Source organism: Callithrix jacchus, chromosome 16 (genome assembly GCF_049354715.1).
Source record: "Callithrix jacchus isolate 240 chromosome 16, calJac240_pri, whole genome shotgun sequence".
Lineage (NCBI taxonomy): Eukaryota > Metazoa > Chordata > Mammalia > Primates > Cebidae > Callithrix > Callithrix jacchus.
This window is the reverse complement of record NC_133517.1, coordinates 95,957,209-95,978,887: the sequence shown is the minus strand read 5'-3', so window position 1 is coordinate 95,978,887 and position 21,679 is coordinate 95,957,209. Positions and strand designations below refer to the sequence as shown.

General features: G+C 44.3%; 1 long non-coding RNA gene across 2 annotated transcripts; it reads left to right on the top strand.

Annotated features, from left to right (window-relative positions):
* Positions 1-565: 565 nt before the first annotated feature.
* Positions 566-17,072, top strand: LOC118148485 (uncharacterized). Of its 2 annotated transcripts, none has more exons than XR_004735311.3 (3): positions 566-723; positions 10,213-10,364; positions 16,371-17,072. It is a non-coding gene; the product is annotated as an uncharacterized LOC118148485 (long non-coding RNA). The 2 variants fall into 2 exon arrangements; XR_004735310.3 differs by lacking the exon at positions 566-723 and adding an exon at positions 8,871-9,252.
* The last annotated feature ends 4,607 nt before the right edge of the window (positions 17,073-21,679 follow it).

Here is a 21,679-nt window from a genome sequence, read left to right as displayed (position 1 = left end):
GAGGAGGTAGTTAAATCTGTAGAACACTGAAGACTTTGAGGCATTTTGTTCACTCGTGTTGTCTGGGATCCTGCGAAGCATATCCCTTTCTCCCCAAGATGGATGGCAGGTCCTTTGCGGGGCTTGTTCTCCGACACCTTCACTTCCACCCTGTAGAATGTGTACAGGAATCTGCTTCTGTCTTTCCATACTTCTGAGGAAGCATGAAACTATTTGGCCTTTAGAAAGGTAAAGACATGTGCCAAGACAAGGGTTCAGTATGTCAAGGTCCTCTGACATGATTAAAATAAAGCATAGGTATAGGGAATCTTCTGGGATAGTTTAGAAAAATAAGGGACACGAGAATGTTACTTATGTATGGCAAAACCTGTATTTGGTGAGCATTTTCCTCTCTCTTTTTTTCTCATTCTGTTTCTGAAAATGGATGGGTACTTTTTTTTTCTTTCTTCTTACTTTTTACATGGTTTTTAGTGTTCATGGGTGGGTACTTCTCGTATCTTTGGAAACTTAAGGAATATACAATTTTTTATAGTGTTGATGGTTCCTCCTCCCCCCTCTTCCTCCCCCTCCTCCCCCTCCTCCTCCTCCTCCTCCTTTTGCTACAGGGACTTGCTCTGATGCTCAGGCTGGAGTGTGGTGGCATGATCATGGCTCACTGCAACCTTAACCTCCCAGGCTCAAGTGATCTTCCTGCCTTAACTTCCCGAGTAGCTGGTACCACAGGTATGCACCACCATACCCAGCTAATTTTTTTGGTATTCTTGTTGAGATGAGGTTTCACCATGTTGCTCAGGCTGGTCTTAAAATCTTGGCTCAAGCAATCTTCTTGCCTCTGCTTCCCAATGTGCTGGGATTACAGGCCACTATGCTTGGCCAGTGGTTTATTTCTGACTTGGCTCCATTCCTCATAAACTGGCAAAGCCTAAAAGACGCTCTCAGAGGCTTAGTACTCTACTTGTATTAAAAGTGCAAACAATTTAGAACAAAAATTAATCAGCAGTTTATAATTAATAATGATGACTTTTTTTTTTTTTTTTGACAGGGTCTCACTATGTTGCCCAGGCTAGTCTTGAACTCCTGGGCTCAAATGATTCTCCTACCTCCCAAAGTGCTGCAATTATAGGCATGAGCCACCGGGCCTAGCCAACAGCCATGAATTTCAAAGGGAAAATATACCAAGCATAATAATAAAATTCAACAATGATTAATTTTAAAGGGAAAATATGCCAAGCACAATAATTTTGTGGTGAAATGAAATTATACACAGTATCATTCTTTTTTCAAAAATGTAATTAAAAACTTATTATTTTATTTTGAAAGGCCTACACCATTTTACTTCTGTAAAAGCAGATGAACTTCCGGTCTCATGAATACTGCTTTTGATCCTCGGTGCTTTTGGCTCTTCTTTTCTGTTCTTTTTTTTTTTCTGCCCAGGCTGGAGTGCAACGGCATGATCTTGGCTCACTGCAACCTCTGCCTCCCAGGTTCAAGTGATTCTCCTGCCTCAGCCTCCCAAGTAGCTGGGATTACAGGCGCCTGCCACCATGACCAGCTTAATTTTTATATTTTTAGTAGAGACGGTGTTTCACTATATTAGCCAGGCTGGTCTCAAACTCCTGACCTCAGGTGATCCACCAGCCTTGGACTCCCAAAGTGCTGGGATTACAGGTATGAGCCACCTCGCGTGGCCTTGCCTTTGGTTCTTTATGCTGGCAGAGTTTCAACTTCTAGTAATCTCATAAAGACTTGAGCCCTCAGGCAGTAAGGACAATCAAGTGTGGAAGCCTTCTCTTTAGCTCTTGGGGCCTCTGCAGGACCCAGAGGAGCAGTCTCTTATTGTCCCTTAACCACAGCCACATTCCAGGTGAAATGCCAAGTAAATATTTGTTGACAGAGGTATCCAAGCACAAGTCATTCATTTTTTTTTTTGAGTTGGAGTGTCACTGGAGTGGCATGATCTTGGCTCACTGTAACCTCCGCCTCCTGCATTCAAGCGATTTTTCTGCCTTAGCCTCATGAGCAGCTGGGACTATAGGTGCGCACCACCAGGCCCAGCTAATTTTTGTATTTTTAGTAGAGGCGGGGTTTCACCATATTGGCCAGGCTGGTCTCGAACTCCTGAACTCTTGATCCGCCTGCCTTAGCCTCCCAAAGGGCTGGGATTACCTCACGTGAGCCACCACACCCGGCCCTGGCAAGTCATTCTTGAGGATGTCTGGAAGTGTGCTTGTTATTTATTAAACGCCCACAATGGGTCAGAGAGTCAATGAATTTCAGAGCTGGAAGCGATTTTGGAGGTGACCTGTTCAACCCCTTCATTTTATAAACAAGGAAATTGAGATCCAGAGAGAAGAGCCCTGCCCAAGGTCAAACTCATAGTACTCAGCAGAAATGGAAATAAAACTTCCAGCCCAGGGCTTTCTGCCTACCACAGCTGCTTTATGCCTTATCAGGCATGATCCCTGCTCTCTAGAAATCTGTAATTTAATTATAGCACATATTTGTAGTTTAAGCTATCTGCGTAATCGGAATGATAGAGCTGAGATTTGCTTTTGGATTTAGGGAGAAACTGTGATAAGAAGACCAAAATAAGCAGAAAAATGAACACTCCTAACATGTATTTTAAAAAGTGATTTGACATTATTTATATTCTACTTTGTTCCAAAGAGACTTTAAGAATTTTTTTTTTTTTTTTTTTGAGGCGGAGTTTCACTCTTGTTACCCAGGCTGGAGCGCAATGGCGCGATCTCGGCTCACCGCAACCTCCGCCTCCTGGGTTCAGGCAATTCTCCTGCCTCAGCCTCCCGAGTAGCTGGGATTACAGGCACGCGCCACCGTGCCCAGCTAATTTTTTGTATTTTTAGTAGAGACGGGGTTTCACCTTATTGACCGGGATGGTCTCGATCTCTTGACCTCGTGATCCATCTGCCTGGCCTCCCAAAGTGTTGGGATTACAGGCGTGAGCCACCGCGCCCGGCCGAGAAGTTTTAAAACAGACTACAATGTAACAAGTCAGAAGTAAGACAAGTACTATGAAAACAAGTAAGAAAACTGGTGAAAAGAAATACAAAGGTAGGAAAATCAGTTAGGAACCACAGGGAGATTTGCATAGACAATGCATGCCATAAAGCCCGAAATATGTATAAGAGGGAGACCACAAATTCACTAAGCCTGTGGCAAGAAGAAACGTGTCAATTACACAATTCACAATTCCCAGAAAACACCACACAGCCCTGGAAAAGCACAACTCTTTTTACTAAGGAGGCCCGGGAGAAAGTTCCCCCATGTGTCCTCATATACCCTCAAGTCTGTTAGGGTAAACTGGAATTGTAATCACAGCTTTTCTTAGGGTTTGGGGATCATTCAGTACAACCTGCTCTCCAAGAACCAGAGCAGACACTTCTCAAAGTCACACCCTCATAGTGGACGTCTGCATTTGAAGAAGGAAGCCAGGGAAGCTTTTGCACACACAACAGGCCTCAGAAGGTCAGATGTATGTGGATGTAGACACAGATTCCCTTTTACTGACCATGGAGTCCTTTTCCTCCTCTGCTGGTATCCAGATCCTCCAAGTTGGTTCCCCACCCCCAGCAGCCAAGAAGACACTCCAAGGGAGTCCCCCAAGGGAGTCCCCCAAGGCCTCAGAAGGGAGGGTAAAACCTGGGGCCAACTTCTAACATGGCTATTTATCCTGACCTGCTGGCAGGATTGGGTAAAAAAATGCAGAAATTATTTCCAAGGGCAAAAGGCAGGGGACCAAATTTAGGGGTCTAAATACACAGTATATCATAGGAGACCAAGTTACTGTTTGAGGAAGGAGGGGAAGGGGAAGGGAGGATACTGGGGGGACAAAGGAGCCCATTCAACCATTTCCCCCTTAGGGAAAATAGAAAATATCTGTGTTTCTTTGACATAAAAAGATTGAGAAAAAAGGTGTGTTTAGGTTGCTTTGCAGCAGTAGTGGGGGGAACCTATTAGTTTCCAAAAGGTGATTTGCATTTTAGTTTCTATTTCTCATTTTGTCTTCTGGTCTACCTAGGATTACTATGGAGAACAATAAAGCAGAACTTGGATCAGCTCAAAAATATTTAGGATGAGATCTTACCATACTGGAGAAAAGAAATACACAGCCACATAAAAAAATTATGTTTTCAGTTTTAAACTTTTCTCTTTGCTCTTGGTTACCAAAGTATTACATAATGACTGTGGGAAATGTGCAAAATAAACTTTAGAGGAGTAGAGGAGAAAAATCCCCTATAATCTGATCCGAACGAATGTTCTAGTAAATTTCCCTTTGTTTTTATTTCTACGGATTTTTTAAAATTAAAGTTAAGATTCAGTTACAGAATTAATTAATTTGAAAATCAATTTCAAGTTGCAGGACAGTTATTGGATTTGCTTCTTGTTATCACTCTCTAAGCCTGGAAGATTTCGATTTCCTCTGGAAATAAGTGTGTAAGATTTGACTATACAATAATGATGATGATTTATAGCAAATCTCCTAGCACTTAACTGTCTAAGCGAGCATGTCCTCTTCAAAATAACTTGGGAGGCAGTGACAGGATGCCACCACGCATTTTACCGTGGCTGACTTTGCTCTTAATGTTTTGGAATTCTTGTGGTGTTATTTTCTGAGTCTATGGCGTGTGCGTGTGTCTGTGTGTGTGTGATGGAGTCTCACTCTGTCACTCAGGCTGGAGTGCAGTGGAGTGATCTCAGCTCACTGCAACCTCTGCCTCTGGAGTTGAAGTGATTTTCTTGCCTCAGTCTCTCGACTAGCTGAAACTACAAATGTGTGCCACCACGCCTGGCTAATTTTTGTATCTTTAGTAGAGATGGGGTTGGCCAGGCTGGTTTCAAACTTCTCAGATGATCCGCCTGTCTTGGCCTCACAAAGTGCTGGGATTACAGGCATAAGCCACCACACCTGGGCTGTTTATGACACTTCCTTTGAGCATTGTCAGACTGACAAGGTCTCCTCTTTTGAGGGTGGGTTTGTTATTTAGAAACTGCCAACAGTTATAAGGGGTCAGGTTGGATGAATAAGGCAACTGATTCCTCAAACTGGGAGATATTCTTTTTGGTTGGGTCCAAAATGCCATGAAACTGACTTTCTCATGCAGTAAAAGCATTTTGAAGAGTAAATGTTGTAGTGGAAGGGGAGATTTACCCTCTATGAATCCCAAAGAATTCTATAGTGTGGAGTGGCAAATTGTGTCTGCAGGGCTCATTCACATGGGTTTTCTGACTTGTAATTACACTTTTGGTGGCCCAAAGCTATTTGTTTTACATGCTCCATGATAATTCCATTCTCAGCTTCTAGCAAATATAAAATAGAACTATTTTATATTCAAATGTAAGACAGTCACTGAGGCAAATTGTTCTTAACCAATTAATTAGCTGAAACTGCATTTACCATCACCATTATCTTGAGATGTAGACGGCTGCTTCATGCTTTAATTATCCTGTTACTCATTTATAATGTGCTTTCTATTCATTTCAGATTACATTCTTTCCCTATTTTCCACATTAATCTGGTAGCATAAAAGAGAAAGTTAGATGGCCCTGTTGTTAGTATAGATTGTTAATATTTCTGAAGGTTGCACACAGAGTCATGTGTAGTTTTTTGATTCCTCAAGCTTGCCTAATATTTTAAGCACACAGTACAACTCTTCTCTATGTTCTTTTATCATGTTTCTTATATCTGACAGTAAAAGATAAGCTTTAAAGAAAAATAATTCAAGGATCTTAGTATACACCTAGAAGAGCCAACAATATTTTAAGTATATTTTTTCTTACAAACTCTTCTTTCTTCCTGAGAAGTTATTATATATAAACAGTGAAGCAGAGAAAAACCCCAAATATATACATATATTAATTTTTTTTTTTGCTGTCTCATTGTTGTTCATTAGTTTCCTTATTCCTTAAGACTGGCTTCCTTTCCTTCATTAAAAACATTTTCCCCCCTTTTGGTTTAGTCAATTCTAAGAATTCCATAGCAGGAAAAAACAAGTACTATATTGTTTGTGTTCATATTGTGTTGTGATTTTGTTCCTAAAACACTAGGGGTTCAGTCTAGGTCCTCCTGATCAGTGCACAGAAAGCCAATCACTGAGATGACAAGTGTTGCCAAGGAAGAAGGCTTTAATCAGATACTGCAAGAGATGTGAGCTCAGCCTCAAATCCATCTCCCTGACTAAAACCAGGGGTCTTATACCAGGGAAGAAGGGGAAGAAGTGTAAGAAAATGGGAACTAGGGGGAGGGGCAAGGAGGCATCTGGTGTCTTGATCTGCTGAGTTTCAGTTCTTTGATACTTCATTTGAGAGGCCTGAAGGTTCTCTCCTGAGGAAGGAACTCAGATAAAACAAATTTAAGTTTCTGTTCTCCTCCTTGCCCAGAAAGCCAATCACTGAGTGACCATTGCCAAGGAAGAATGTTTTAATCAGATGACATAGTCAAGCAGACAGGAGATCAGTCTCATCCATCTCTCTAAGTGACCAAAATTAGGGATTCATATAGTCAGGAAGAAACATAGTTATGTGTGAGAAAACAGAAATTCAGGAGGCATAAAGAAGCAATCATGGTGAATGAGGGGTCTGGCATCTCATTGTCTGGATAAGATGACCTGGTGAGTTTCAGTTCTTTGATACTTTTTGACAGCCCTGGAGTCCTTTCCTGAGGCAGGAACTCAGATAAAACAAATGTAAGTTTCAAGTTTTAAGACCAGAAGGGTCATTTTCTTTTTTCCTGTTTTGTTTTATTTTATTTTATTTTTGTTGCTGTTGTTGTTGTTTTTGAGACAGAGTCTCACTCTGTCACCCAGGCTGGAGTGCAGTGGCACCATCTCGGCTCACTGCAACCTCCATCTCGCGGGTTAAAGTAATTCTCTGCCTTAGCCTCCAGAGCAGCTGGGATTACAGGCATGTACCACCTTGCCCAGATTTTACCATGGCCTTTACCATGCCCAGCTAATTTTTGTATTTTTAGTAGAGATGGGGTTTTACCATCTTGACCAGGCTAGTCTTGAAATCCTGACCTCATGATCCACCCACCTTGGCCTCCTAATGTGCTGGGATTACAGGTGTAAGCCACTGCACCCAGCTGGGTCAATTTCTATGTTTATCCAAAACAACAACAACTACTACTACTATTACTACTGGTCTGAGACTACTGAGTTGGTTTCACATCGACTGTCTCTGGAAATACAAACAAGACCTGGTTACATTGGTTGTCTTGGAGAGACATTGGACAGCAGGGGGTGGGGAGAGAAAGAAACTTGACCACATTTTTTTTTTGAACCTTTTGAGTTTTGGACCATGAAGAACACAATGCCAATTACTAATTTAAAACACAAAATAACTACCAGTTTAAAAAAGAGAAAAATCAAGGAAAAAGAATAGAAAAACTCTGTTGGTCTGAATCTGGAATTTGGAGTGAAGGTCAAAAGAAAACCATTCCCTTTCTTGCTAACTCCATCTCTTCTTCTCTATTTCTCTTTCACTTTGGCCGACAGCTTTCAGCTTTGACTGATGGAATAGGAACTAAGAATCCACAGGTAGCAAAGGCATTAAGAGTCCTCAAGCTGTCCCTAACCTCTGCAGGCTCCTCAGTAGACAGATGGGAGTCTGTCACAGAACACAGACACAGTCCAGTTCCTTTGGCTTGCTCATCATAGCCTTATCCGGTACATGTGGCAAATAAGTAGCTTCTGGTCAATGTGTTGAAAGCTGTGTCCTTCTTGAGTTCTCTAGGAGTGTTCTTGTTTTTTGCTATTCACAGTACTTGTGTTTTTCTCACCTGTGAGCCTTCCAGCATGTGGTTCTCACTTTGTACAGCTATTACCAACCCTTAAGTTTCTCTTTCTTTTTGAGATGGTCTTTCTCTGTCACCCAGGCTGGAGTGCAGTGGTATGATCACAGTTTGCTGCAGCCTTGACTTCCTGGGCTCAAGCCATCCTTCTGCCTCAGCTTCTTGAGTAGCTGGGACTACAGGCATATGCCACCATGCCCAACTGATTTTGTTTACTTTTGTAGAGTTGTGGCCTCACCATGTTGCCCAGGCTGGTCTCAAACTCCTAGGCTCAAATGATCCTCCTGCCTTGGCCCACCAAAGTGCTGGGATTATAGGTATGAACCATTGCTCCTAATCCAGAGAAAGTATTATAGTTTTAACTGACTCAAATGCGTCAACAGTGTGATAGTGTGACTTTAAAATTTAATGCACATAGATTATCTTAAAATAAAGACACCAGGTTTTGGAATCAGGAAGTAGAATCCCCTTTGGCTTACTCAGATCAGCCTGCAGTATTAGAACAGTACCTTCTAAGCACATTTACAGGTCAGAGTGCATCTGGAGCTGTGGTTTTCAGACTATGAGTTGTTACCCATGAATGAGTATGGAACCCATTTAAAATGGACAGCAATCAGCTGGGCGTGGTGGCTCACGCCTGTAATCCCAGCACTTTGGGAGGCCAAAGCAGGTAGATCCCAAGGTCAGGAGTTCGAGACCAGATTGACCAACATGGTGAAAGTCTGTCTCTACTAAAAATACAAAAATTAGCCCAGCGTGATGGCACACACCTATAATCCCAGCTACTCAGGAGTCTGAGGCAGGAGAATCACGAACCTGGGAGGCAGAGGTTGCAGTGAGCTGAGATTGCGCCACTGCACTTCCAGCCTGGGTGACAAAGAAAGACTCTGTCTTAAAAAAAAAAAAAAGGGATAGAAAACAGCATTAAAAAAAAAGTAGTACATGAGGCCAGGCGCAGTAGCTCACACCTGTAATCTCAGCACTTTGGGAGGCTGAGGCAGGCAGATCACCTGAGGTTGGGAGTTTGAGATGAACCTGACCAACATGGAGAAACCCTGTCTCTACTAAAAATACAAAATTAACCACGCATGGTGGCATGTGCCTGTAATCACAGCTTCTTGGGAGGCTGAGGCAGGAGAATCATTTGCACCTGGGAGACGGTGGTTGCAGTGAGCCGAGGTTGTGCCATTGCACTCCAGCCTGGGCAACAAGAATGAAACTCCATCTCAAAAAAAAAAAAGTACACAATAGAGTAGGCTAGAGTTGAATTAGAAAATATACGAGTTTAAGGCAGTTAATGAAGCTAAATATTGTTTTACAAAACTTTTGTTTCAGTTATATGTATGTTTATGTGTACCAATCATATATAAAATGGATTTCTTTCTGTAGGTCATAGTCAGCAAAGTTCAAGAAACACTAATGCAGAGGAAAATATCCTGAAGGTGAGAGAGATGAGTACCTGGTTACTTAAGAGACAGTTGCAAGCATCAGGAATGTTTAGCTTGAGGAGACTAAAACACACAGATAAACTGTCTTCCGTTAGTTGAAGGACTATTATGAAGAGAAAAGAACAACTTTGTTCTCTGTTATTTCAGGAGATGGGGAAGGAGTTTTTGTTCACTATCCAGACGAACTATCTGACAATTGGAGCTGTCCATCAGTGGAACTGCAAAATAACACGCTGTAGGAGTGCTTAAGCACAAGACAGGAGACCATCTGTCAGGGTTACTTGGCAGAGATTTCTATATGGGGAGAGAGGGTTGAATTAGACATCCTTGAATGTCCCTTTCAACTCAAAGTTTCAACTATTCTATTTTCTCCTGTGGGGGTGTTTGAGTTTCATAAGTTTGTGCTTCAGATCAGGTGATTAATTCAGCAGATGCTTTAAACAAGTGGTATTGCCTGTGAATGGAAACACACAAAAAATGCAATTCACTAATTTGCTGATTAATTTGATAACATCATGCATCATATTCAATTTTTAGCAATGACTTATCTATTTTATTGGTGAGATTATTGAGGTCACTTGGATACTTGGGTAGAAGGACGAATATAGTCCAAGCTTCCCGAGTTTAAGTTTTACACGTAACTACAACAGCCTCTCAACCTTGAACATCATCACCGACATTAGTCAGGTTGTGGCAGAGACCCCCATGGATTCTGACCTTAATATCTGTTCTGCTTGCTTATAGCAGAACTGCCAGTTTTTACCTGGGCCCGTGACTATGCACAGTAAACACCGTATTCCCAAGCTCCCTTGCAGCTACATACGGTCAACTGGACTCAGTGATGTCCAGCATGATATGAATGGAAGGCAGTTCCTGGGAAACTTGACAGAAAGATGGCTGACATGTGCTCTTACTCTCCTTACTTCTTCCCTTTTTCCTCATTCTTCCTCTTAGGTGGGTTTCGAGCTGCCATCTTGAACTGTGAGGTGGGAAATGCGTGCTGAGGAGGGTGGAGCTTGGGTGGCCAAACCCATGCAAGAGCCATACCAGCCCAGCAATGGATCTTCCACAGGACAGACAAAGAAAGGAAGAAACTTCTGTCTCATGTACGCCAATTCTCTTTGTTATGTGCAAGGTTAATTGATAAGCCTGGTCTCCTTCTCACCCCTGGACACTGGGTGCCGAACCTTTATTTGCTGCAACAGTGACAGGATGTCAGATTTTAGGTGACTGTGATTTTGGACAGAACCCAGATTTCAGAGAACTCAGAAAGCTTGTACAACCCTTCTCATTGTCTCAAGACAAGGGGAGTTTGAGATGTTCCCCCTGTGTTCACGCAGTTTGGCTGAAAGGATATTGCAGAGTCCCTGTACAAAGAGCAAAAAAATGATGTATAAGACACGAAGATGGAACTTTCCCATTCTACTGCCACTGTCTCCTTTTAAATTTGCAGTAACAAGTAGAATCTGCTAGATCTTCTGGTCAGACTGATTCTACATCCACACTTGTAACTTCATCTGGTGACTCAAAATCACTGTAATATTTGAGGGTAACAGACAGTAGACTTTCTGAGTCCCGATTCTGAGCTCTACCCATAGTGGTATTCAGTGGTCCCCCTTGGTGATCCTTGGGAATAAAAGTGATATATTGGAAGTTGGTACCACACATACATGTCTTGCATAAACGTACAATATTAGAATGAGAAAAAGTTTAGAAAGGCAAGTCATGGTTTTAAGAATGTGATTTCCATAGGAACTGAATTTGAAGGGTCTATGACATTATGGAGACTTGATCCAGAGTATGAGGTTCTACTAAGAGTTTCTTTAAAAACTTCATTTTATGGCCAGGTACAGTGGCTCACGCCTGTAATCCCAGCACCTTGGGAGGCCAAGGCGGGTGGATCACTTGAGGTCAGCAGTTTGAGACCAGCCTGGCCAATGTGGTGAAACCCCGTCTCGATGAAAAATATAAAAATAGGGCTGGTGTGGTGGTGGGAGCCTGTAATTCCAGCTATTTGGGAGGCTGAGACAGGAGAATCCCTTGAACCCAGGAGGCAGAGGTTGCAGTGAGCTGAGATCGTGCCACTGCACTCCAGCCTGGGCAACCGAGTAAGACCTTGTCTCAAAAAAACAAAGAGAGAGAAAGAAAGAAAATTATTTCTTAAATAGTCACTTATAGTGAGAGGCATCTAAGAAAATTAGCACAGACCTCTAAAATGTGACTGTAACACACACACTTTCTTTTCTCTCTCTCTCTCCTTTAAAATGAACCACCAGGCTATCACGCTCATAAAAACAAAGAGAGTAATCTACTACACTATAAAAGCAGAATTGCTTTATTTACTTTTCAGAAGGATTTTTTTTTTTTTTGGCTATAAATACATTGATTTATTTCTGAATTTTTCATTCTGTTCCATTGATCTATGTATCTGAGATTTTTTTTTTTTTTTGGTGAATATCTTTAATGTGAGAGATACGTGATGAAACCACAATCACTAAATATCCATAAAAGATGAAATGTGTCAAGTGGTGATGACAGGAATCTCTTACTTCATATTTGGCCTCCCGCTGTGTCACTTTGGGCCAATCAGGTCTCTCAATGCTTTAGTTTCACCAACTCCCAGGAGAAAGCAGTACCTGCTTCTCAAAGATAGACGTGCACTATTGTCTTGACTTGACGTCTGCTCTCATTACTACTAATATTTTATGAGAAAAAGAAGCATTTTGAGCCTTGGTAGCTAGTTGTTTTGATAAAATAAAATTCTAGAGGAAGAAGATAATTTGGGTAAACACACGGATGCTTATTGAGATGAAACTTACTTATGTGTGGTCTGCACTAAATCATCACAAGGGCCACATCTAATTTAAATGAGATGCCTCTAAAATTCTGCCAGCTTGAAGAACTTCACTTACAGGAGTCTGCTGACAGTGAGGTATTTCTCTCCTGCCCCTACAGAACGCTGCATTACTCATTCTCAGCCTTTTCTCCCAGGTAACCCCGCCTAGTATCATCACCAAATTAGGCGATCCTGCGAGTGAGTTTTCCTCCTGTTTACTGGAATTGTTTAATGAACAGGAGGATTTTTAAAGGGATAGCTGGTCTATTTAGATGTCATTTCCTTTTTGATATTTTGGATTCATTATCCGGAGAGATTAGCAGCATGTAGGATACTGGTTCTCAAAAACAGGGCACAACAGAATCACTTGGGGAAATTAAAAAATATATTGGCCTGGGCATTGGGGTTTGTAAAAGTTCCCCAAGTGACTGTAATATGTGTGTCTGTTGGGGAGAGAGGAGTTGTTAAGAATTGATGTTGCTTGCACTCTCTGAATTCCAGAATCCACAGCCAATAGTAAAATTAGTTGCTAATAATTGAGCACCTGCAGGGCCATGCACTCTGGAAAGTGCTTTGCATGCATGATGTCATTGTATCGTCACCACAACTGCATCAAGCCCTGGTGATAATCTTCACCAGCTACTAATCTAAGATGGGATGACAATCAAGATTCATTCTAACCATAAAATAAGGCAGAATACTTTTCATGAGAGAATGTAAATTACTAACAAAGTTCAAAGTGGGGAAAGCATGCTATACATTGGAAATATCAAGATCGATGACATTTGAGGCTCAGTGGTGTGCTAGAGCCAGCTCATGCTGGTCTTTGAGAAATGATAGCCAATTTTTCAGAAATTTTGTCATCCAGTTGATGTCAGACTGGTAGCTCGAAATTGGCTGAGACAAACTGAAAAAAATGGGCAGACACTACAAATTAGAGGGTTTTTTTTTGAGACGGAGTTCTGCTCATTACCCAGGCTGGAGTGCAATGGCGCGATCTCGGCTCACCGCAACCTCCGCCTCCTGGTTCAGGCAATTCTCCTGCCTCAGCCTCCTGAGTAGCTGGGATTATAGGCACGCGCCACCATGCCCAGCTAATTTTTTGCATTTTTAGTAGGACGGGGTTTCACCATGTTGACCAGGATGGTCTCGATCTCTTGACCTCGTGATCCACCTGCCTCGGCCTCCCAAAGTGCTGGGTTTACAGGCGTGAGCCACCGTGCCCTGCCACAAATTAGAGTTTTATCTGCCCAGAGAGCTGATTGTTAAATATTTACCAGAATACCACCAATGGACCTTAAAAGATATGTAGCATTTCACCCACCCTGGTGGTGGGGTTGGGATATGATAGATAGAGAGAAGAATATAATTGAAGATAAGGAGTGGGGGAGAGAACGCAGGGTTGTTCAGATAAGAAAACGTGGCCTATTGACCAGGATGAGAGGCAGCTAGAAAGGAAAAATATGGCCAGGCCAGTTTACCTGGATAGGATACAAGTGCAATAACAGGAGTTGCAATTACAAAGCTTGGTGGGAGGGCCCTGTTAGATCTGACCTTCAATGCAAATGCCCAATAGAGCCCAACACATAGTAAGTGTTAATAATCTTTCCCCCTCTTCGTTTCTCAAATAAAGTTCAAACTCTGGAGCATAGTGGTGTGATTACAGCTCACTGCAGCCTCAACCTTCCAGGCTCAAGGGATCTTCCCACCTCGGCTTCCTGAGTAGATGGGATTATGGATATGCACCACCATGCCCCGCTATTTTTAAAAAAAATTTTTGTAGAGACAGGGGTCTCAATATGTTGCCCAGGTTGGTCTCAAACTCCTGAGTTCAAGCAATCCTTCCCCCTTAGCCCCCACAAACTATTGAGATTACAGGCGTGAAATACCACATCTGGCCAAAGGTAGGTGTGTTTTAAAATAGATGATGAAGTCAGCCAGAGTGCTGTGCATATGTGGTCCCAGCTACTCAGAATGCTGAGGCAAGAGGATTGCTTGAGACCAGGACATAAAAGCCAGCCTAGGCAACCTAGTGAGACCCTGTCTCAAAAAATTTTTTTTGACATTAGACAATGAGACAGGATTAAGGACATTTAGAAACTGGACCAATTAAGCAAAGACCTGGAACCAACCCAAATGCCCGTCTATGATAGACTGGACAGGGAAAATGTGGCAGATATACACCATGGAATACCATGCAGCCATCAAAAACGAGGAGTTCGTGTCCTTTGCAGGGACATGGATGAAGCTGGAAACCATCATTCTCAGCAAACTGACACAAGAACAGAAAATCAAACACCTCATGTTCTCACTCATAGGTGGGCGTTGAACAATGAGAACACATGGACACAGGGAGGGGAGCACTACACACTGGGGTCGGTGGGGGGAAAATAGGGAAGGGACAGTGGGGGGTGGGGAGTTGGGGAGAGACAGCATGGGAAGAAATGCCAGATATAGGTGATGGGGAGGAAGGAAGCAAATCACACTGCCACATGTGTACCTATGCAACAATCTTGCGTGTTCTTCACATGTAGCCCAAAACCTAAAATGCAATTTAAAAAAAAGAAAGAAAGAAACTGGACCAATTAGTTGTGTACAACTAATTATTGAGCCTTATGGCAGTAAAATGAGATGAATAGTGACACTAAGATGTGACTGGGAGGATGGAGAATGGCAGTACCATCTGTAGAAATATGCAAGAATTCAGAGTTGGCTCGCTGAGTCTGAGTACACACATGTAGTAATTCCTGGAAGCAAAGGTGGAATTTGGGAGAGAAGCTGGGGCTTGAGGTGCGGTTTGCAGGCCGCTACCTGGGGTGGTAAGCCAAGCCCCTATTGCATTTCTTTCTTTTATATTTTTTTGAGACAGAGTCTTGCTTTGTCACTAGGCTGGAGTGCAGTGGCGTGATCTCGGTTCACTGCCACCTCTGCCTCCCTGTCTCAAGTGATTCTCCTGCCTCAGCCTCCTGAGTAGCTGGGAGTATAGGTGTGTGCCACCATGCCCGGCTAATTTTTGTATTTTTAGTAGAGATGGGGGTTCACCATGTTGGCCAGGCTGGTCTCGATCTCTTGACCTCGTGATCCACCTGCCTCGGCTTCCCAAAGTGCTGGGATTACAGGCGTGAGCCACCATGCCCGGCATGGTTCTTTTGATCTGCTGGGCTTTAGGCCCTGGTTGACACTCTGCTTGTATCCGCAGTGATGTCAGGGACCACAGATCAGCTCCAGCTCAGCAAAAGTACTAAGAATTCTGCAGACTGTCCACAATGTCCATAGAGATTCAGGCCAATCTCTAGAAGCTGGGCCTTCTTGGGAGGCTCAAACCTCCCCAGACTCTTGAATTTTCAGCTATGATTTCAGTTCTCAGTGTGTAGAAACTCTGAAGTTCACTCTGGTTTCTTTCTGGCTCTCAGAACTAGGAAAACCTGGCCTTTGGTTTTCCAGAATGAGGCAGATTTCCTGAATGCATCCCAGTTTAGGCCTGACCATCTGATGAGAGCTGATGTCCAGCTTGCCCTGCATCTCCCTGTAGCTGTGACACACAGTCCACTCGAGCAGAGCTTAAGGAATAGACGTGAGGGTTAGAATAGTCCATTTTAGCGATGGCTACTCTGTCCACTCTCACTGCTGACAGATGTCCTGACCTGAGGATTCTCCCACCACACCTTGAAAAAACTCCTGAAGCCCAAAGACCAACCAGGTGTGGAAAGCACTGCTTTTCTGTTTGTTTGTTTGTTTTTAAACCAAACCCTTACATGCTCTGAAGAACATCTTTTAATCCTAGACTGCATTAAAAATTTTCTGAGTACAGATTGTTCCAATTAAATTCTTAAATGTCATAAGTTTCTTAAAATAAAACTCCTTAGAATAAACCAATCAGCTGTTCTGGATCACAGCCAACATAAATCAAAGTACCTAACCAGATGGGGATTCTGTAAACTAAAGGTAAGAGCAGTTGTTCACAGCACAGGGCCCAATGAGAAAAGCTAAAGGCATCAGACAGGCCATTTTGCCTTTTCAAATTGTTTTTCAAAACACAGGGTAACATCCTAATAAACAAATGAATCATGCTTCCTGCAGCACCTGTTCACAAACAGAAACCCCAAAATATGACTGCAATGTTCCGAGAAAAACAAAAAAAGAGGCCATTGTCCAGTTAGCAAAACACCTGAATTTATTGAGAGTGTGGGAGGAATCCAGCAGCTGCTTGGATACAGCCTGGAGAGAAGGCTGTGAGAAACATCCCTGATCGCAGTCTCCATTTCGCCTGTCCTAGGCCATCAGCAAGATGCAACCTGCTCTGACCCACCAGCCTGGTTCTGCTCACCATGCCACCGAAATCCAGCAGGCTCCTTGGCAATGAGAAGATGCAACTGTGTTAGCCGTGGTTTTCTGCAAAAGGACTGGCCCTGGCCCTCACCACAAACATGAACCCTGCATTGAGCCTGAGTTATTGCCCTGATGCTGAGAGCAAAATTAATTCTGTTTCAAAAAAAAATAAATGCTTTCTGAGAAACTAAGAGGAAAGTGATGCCACCCCATATCTTGCTACCCAGCTGGGCGGGGACCCTGTGAGCTGTCAGCACCAGTATGGGAGAAGTGGGGTGGAAGAGAGCCCAGGCCAAGGTCAGATACAGACAAGAACAGAGGCAAGTCTCCAAGTCCGGGATGCGGAGCTGTCCGCACCACAGGGCATTGGGCAAGCTCAGGATGGAGTCAACAGCTGGAGGTGCCAAGTTGGAGCAAGGGCACTCCGTGGGCATCCAAGAGCTGAGCTGCAAGGATGGGAGAAGGGGTCAGCAGAGAGTAAGGGCACGCTACCCCCTTTCTTTGCCTGATTTACCACTACTCATCTTTTGTACCTTGGCTCAGACCCCATTTTATCTCAAGAGAGGCCATCGTCCTGCGATTCTCCTCCACAGCACCTACCACTGAAGTGAGTTAATTGGGAACTGATTTTGGAGTCCTCCCTGCCAGAACGTAAACTCCATGCGCTAAGCACCCCCTCTGTCTTCTTTATGGCCACATTTTCTGGTACCCAGCACCGTGTGTGGCCCATTGTCAGCCCTCAGTACATCTTACTGGGAGGAAGGAAAGATGAATAAAGTGCACAAAAGAGGAAGGGGGTAGAGAGGAAGGATGGAAAGGAGAAATCAGAGGGAGGTGCACACAAAGCTGTGTCTTGTTCCGTATACTGCTTCTGAGGAGCTGCTAGTAGGCTTGTAAATGCAGGTGGGTGTGGCTGACCCCAAGGGCATAGCACGCCCCAGCCCAGTTACTGACCTGTGTGGTAGACATTGGAGGGCACGTGGTTTAAGAACCTGGCACATAAATCCTTCCTGGAAAAATAATCACATTGTATTTCTTGGTGTTTCATCTCTTGATGGGGGTTTTTCTTTCTCCAGTGTTTGAGATGAAAACAAGCTGTGACCTGAAACTATAGCTACTCCTCAAGGATGACGGTATGTTGGAAGCATGTAGTTACAATGCCCATTAGGGATCATCTACCATTGTAAAGAACAGGCTAGAGGAACAGAGTCTCTTAATCCTTGGATTTACCAAAACAGGATGAACCTCTGAAAAAAAGACAAGCATTTACAATACCATTGTAAATAAAACCTAATGGAAGACATCTGAAGGCTACAGGCAAATGAACAGCCTTAAGCCTGCATCTTACAGGGAAGGCCCTTTGCCAATAGCTTTGATACCAGTGGAGCTGCTGATGTTGATCATCCAATCTGTGGCAAGGTGGGAGCCCAGGAGTGCGAAGGCGATTGGGACGCTGGGGTTGGGAGTGTTGGTTGAGTGAGAGGAAGCAGTGGTCCTGAAAGTTGAATGTTCCTATCGTTTAACTGGGGCTGAGTAGGTCTGAGAAGGGGCCTTAGATTTTGTGTTTTTTTGAGACAGTCTTGCTCTGTCGCCAGGCTGGAGTGCGGTGGCGCCATCTTGGCTCACTGAAACTTCTTCCCCCTGGGTTCAAGCGATTCTCCTGCCTCAGCCTCTCAAGTAGCTGGGACTACAGGCACGCATTACTACGCCCCGCTTATTTTTGTATTTTTAGTAGAGATGGGGTTTCACCATGTTGGCCAGGATGGTTTCCACCTTGTGATCTGCCCACCTCGGCCTCCCAAAGTGCTGGGATTACAGGTGTGAGCCACCACGCCTGGCCTAGATTTTGCTTTTTTAACAAGTAATGTCTATGCAGGTGAGTGTTAAGAAAAAACTTAAACAGTTTTTCCTCTGCTCCCACACTAACACAACAGTTATCAACACAGACAGAAGACTTCTGTCACTGCCAAATTTGACGGGATTTCTCCCCATCACCAAGCAGCCCATCTGTTCTGCAGTGGACATCAGCTGGGTGCCCTCTCATTCAATTCTGACATCATCTACCGGAAGATAGTGTCAGATCCCACCGGTCTGACACTACAGACATCACAGGTACATGCCACCATGCTCAGCTAATTTTTAAAAATGTTTTGTAGAGATGGGGTCTCGCTATGTTGCCCAGGCTGGGACTCAAGCAATCCACCCACCTCAATCTCCCAAAGTGCTGGGATTACAAGCGTGAGTCACCGCACCTGGCCTTAACACTCACATATTTCTATTTGACTAGTTCTTTGAGTTGGAAGGAATAAAGCGGTCACTCAACCTAGTTCAAGCAATGAGGTTTATGGTGAAGAAATTGCAGGCCGGGCACACTGCGCCTGTAATCCCAGCACTTTGGGAGGCCGAGGGGGGCAGATCATCTGAGGTCAGGAGTTTGAGAACAACAGCCTGACCAACATGGAGAAACCCCGTCTCTACTAAAAATACAAAATGAGCTGTGGTGGCATGGTGGCGCATGCCTGTAATCTCAGCTACTAGGGAGGCTGAGGCAGGAGAATCGTTTGAACCCGGGAGGTGGAGATTGCAGTGGGCCAAGATCATGCCATTGCACTCTAGCCTGGGCAACGAAGTAAAACTCCGTCTCTAAAAAAAAAAAAAGAAAAAAGAAATTGCAAAGCAGTGAGTAATGGAAACTTCTGGAAAACAGGATTTTCAGACTAGCCAGGCCTGGAAGAGACTGGAACCAGGTATCATCCTGAGTCCAGGCAGCTCAAGGCACCTCAGGGCAGAGGCTTGTGTAATTCTTCATCTCTTGCTGTTTTTTGAAGGGCTTTCTTCTGTCTCACAGCTTTCCCGACCCCATGCTTCTCTTAACTTTTGCCAGCTCACGGCCTCTCAGAGCCCCTCCTGAAACTGTTTCCGCTTCCTTTCAGCATCTTCCCCACCGAAGACAGGATCCTTGCTAGTTGCCTAATTCAGGCTCTCAAGAGCAAGAAGCTGACCTGCTGCTCCCGGTGGGCACAGCACATCACCCAGGTGCCCCAGGGCCCTGCCAGCCTGCAACCGGCTTCTCAGTCAGGCTGGGTGTGCCCCAGCTTTCCAAACACCTGGGGCCGAGCAGGGGCAGGATGGGCCTCATGGTACAACCTTGCTGCCAGGAGAGCACGTGCTGACTCCTGGGAAGGGCCTTTTAAAGATACGGTGGGTGTGGTATTTGCCTCCTCTGTGAAGTCCACAGCTGGTTGAGCTCCAAGCTTTGCGGTCCTTGGAGAGTTAGTTGATCTAGGTGGCTCTCTGAGGGAAAAAAAAAAAAATCTTCCGTAGGGGTGGGGGAGTCATTTTTCAGCCTGCCTGCCTGCCTTCCTTCCTTCCTTTCTTTTTCTTGCTTTCTTTCTCTCATTCTTTCTCCCTACTTTCTCATTCCTTCCTTCCTTCCTTCCTTTCTTCCTTCCCTTCCTCCCTCTCTCTCTCTCCTTCCTTCCTTCCTTCCTTCCTTCCTTCCTTCCTTCCTTCCTTCCTTCCTTCCCTTCCTCCCTCTCTCTCTCTCCTTCCTTCCTTTCTTTCTGTCTTCCTTTCTCTCTCTCCCTCCCCTCCCCTTCCCTTCTCTTCCTTCTTTCTTTTCTTTCTTCTTTCTACAGGGTCTTGCCTTGTTGCCCAGGCTGGAGTACAGTGGTGTAATCATCAGCCTCCCAGGCTCAAGCGATCCTCCTGAGTAGCTGGGATCACAGGTGTGTATCACCACACTTGGCTAATTATTTTGTAGTTTTTGTAGAGATGGGGTCTCACCTTATTGCCCAGGCTGGTCTCAAACTCCTGGCCTCAAGTGCTGCTCCCTCCTTGGCTTTCCAAAGTGCTGGGATTACAAGCATGAGCCACTGCAACTGACCTATTTTTCAGTTTTTGAAGGCTTGGTGGTTTCCCAAAACTTTCACTTGGGGTTCCGCATGTTAATTAAGACGAAACCCCAGCCGGGCACGTGGGCTCACGCCTGTAATCCCAGCACTTTGGGAGGCCAAGGCGGGCGGATCACAAGGTCAGGAGTTTGAGACCAGCCTGGTCAATATGGTGGAACCCCGTCTCTACCGAAAGTATAAAAAAAAAATTAGCCGGGTGTGGTGGCACATACCTGTAATCCCAGCTACTCAGGAGGCTGAGGCAGGAGAATTGCTTGAACCCAGGAGGTGGAGGTTGCAGTGAGCTGAGATCGCAACACTGCACTCCAGCCTGGGCAACAGAGGGAGAATCTGTCTCAAACAAAAAACAAAACAAAACAAAATAAACAAACAAAATACTAAACCCCTGATTCCTCCCCACATCCCCACGCCTGGGGGATGATTAGGTCAGGGCCCGGCTGCCCCAGCTCTTCCTGGAGGCTGCTGGAGGCACTCTATACATCTCCCTTAGGGCAGCAGCCGCTCACTCCTGCTATTGTTTATTGAGCACTTGATCGGCTAGGTACAGTTCTCAGACCTGGGGATACAGTACTGAACCCGAAAGACAAACACCTCTGTCCTCATAGAGCTTCTGTTCTGGTGGGGAGAGGCAGTTCCTAAATAACAAATGTGTGAATGATACCTTCTGTTAGAAGGTGATAAGTGCTTCAGGAAAAGAAAACATGTCAGAGTAAGTGGAGTAGGAAGCGTGGGGGAGGGGAGGAGGCCGACGGTGAAATGCTTGGGAGCATGGGGAGGGTAAGTCACTGAGGAGCTGTTATTTGAGCCAAGTCTTGATGGAGGTGGGGGAAGTTTTGAGAATTTTGTAATATCCCTCAGGACAAGGAGTAGAGGCAGCTTGGAGTCTTGTGAAAGCAACGCTGAAAACTCCAGGAATAAACGGTGGGGAGGTAAGATCCTGACAAGTCAGGAATATTCCAACTCTTTGCACCAAACGGGGCAGAACAAATATTTAGGAGGAGTGACAGTGAGAGGATTTGAGGGTCAAAAGCAGGGTCAAAGGGTCAAAGCAGAAGTAGGAGAAATTACTGCAAAGTCCAGGTTCACGTCAGTGTATTATTCTTTTCATTTTTTTGTAAAATGTTCTGAAATTTTTCAAAATAAAGCTGGTAAAATACTTTGTCCTGATAATGGCATTGCAGCTTTGTAGGAGAATGGCCTTATTCTTTTTTGTTTTGTTTTGTTTTTGAGACAGGGTCCTGCTGTGTCACCCAGGCTGGAGTGCGGTGGCACAATTGTGGCTCACTGAAGCCTTGACCTCTGGTGCTCGGTGATCCTCTTGCCTCAGCTTCCTGAGTAGCTG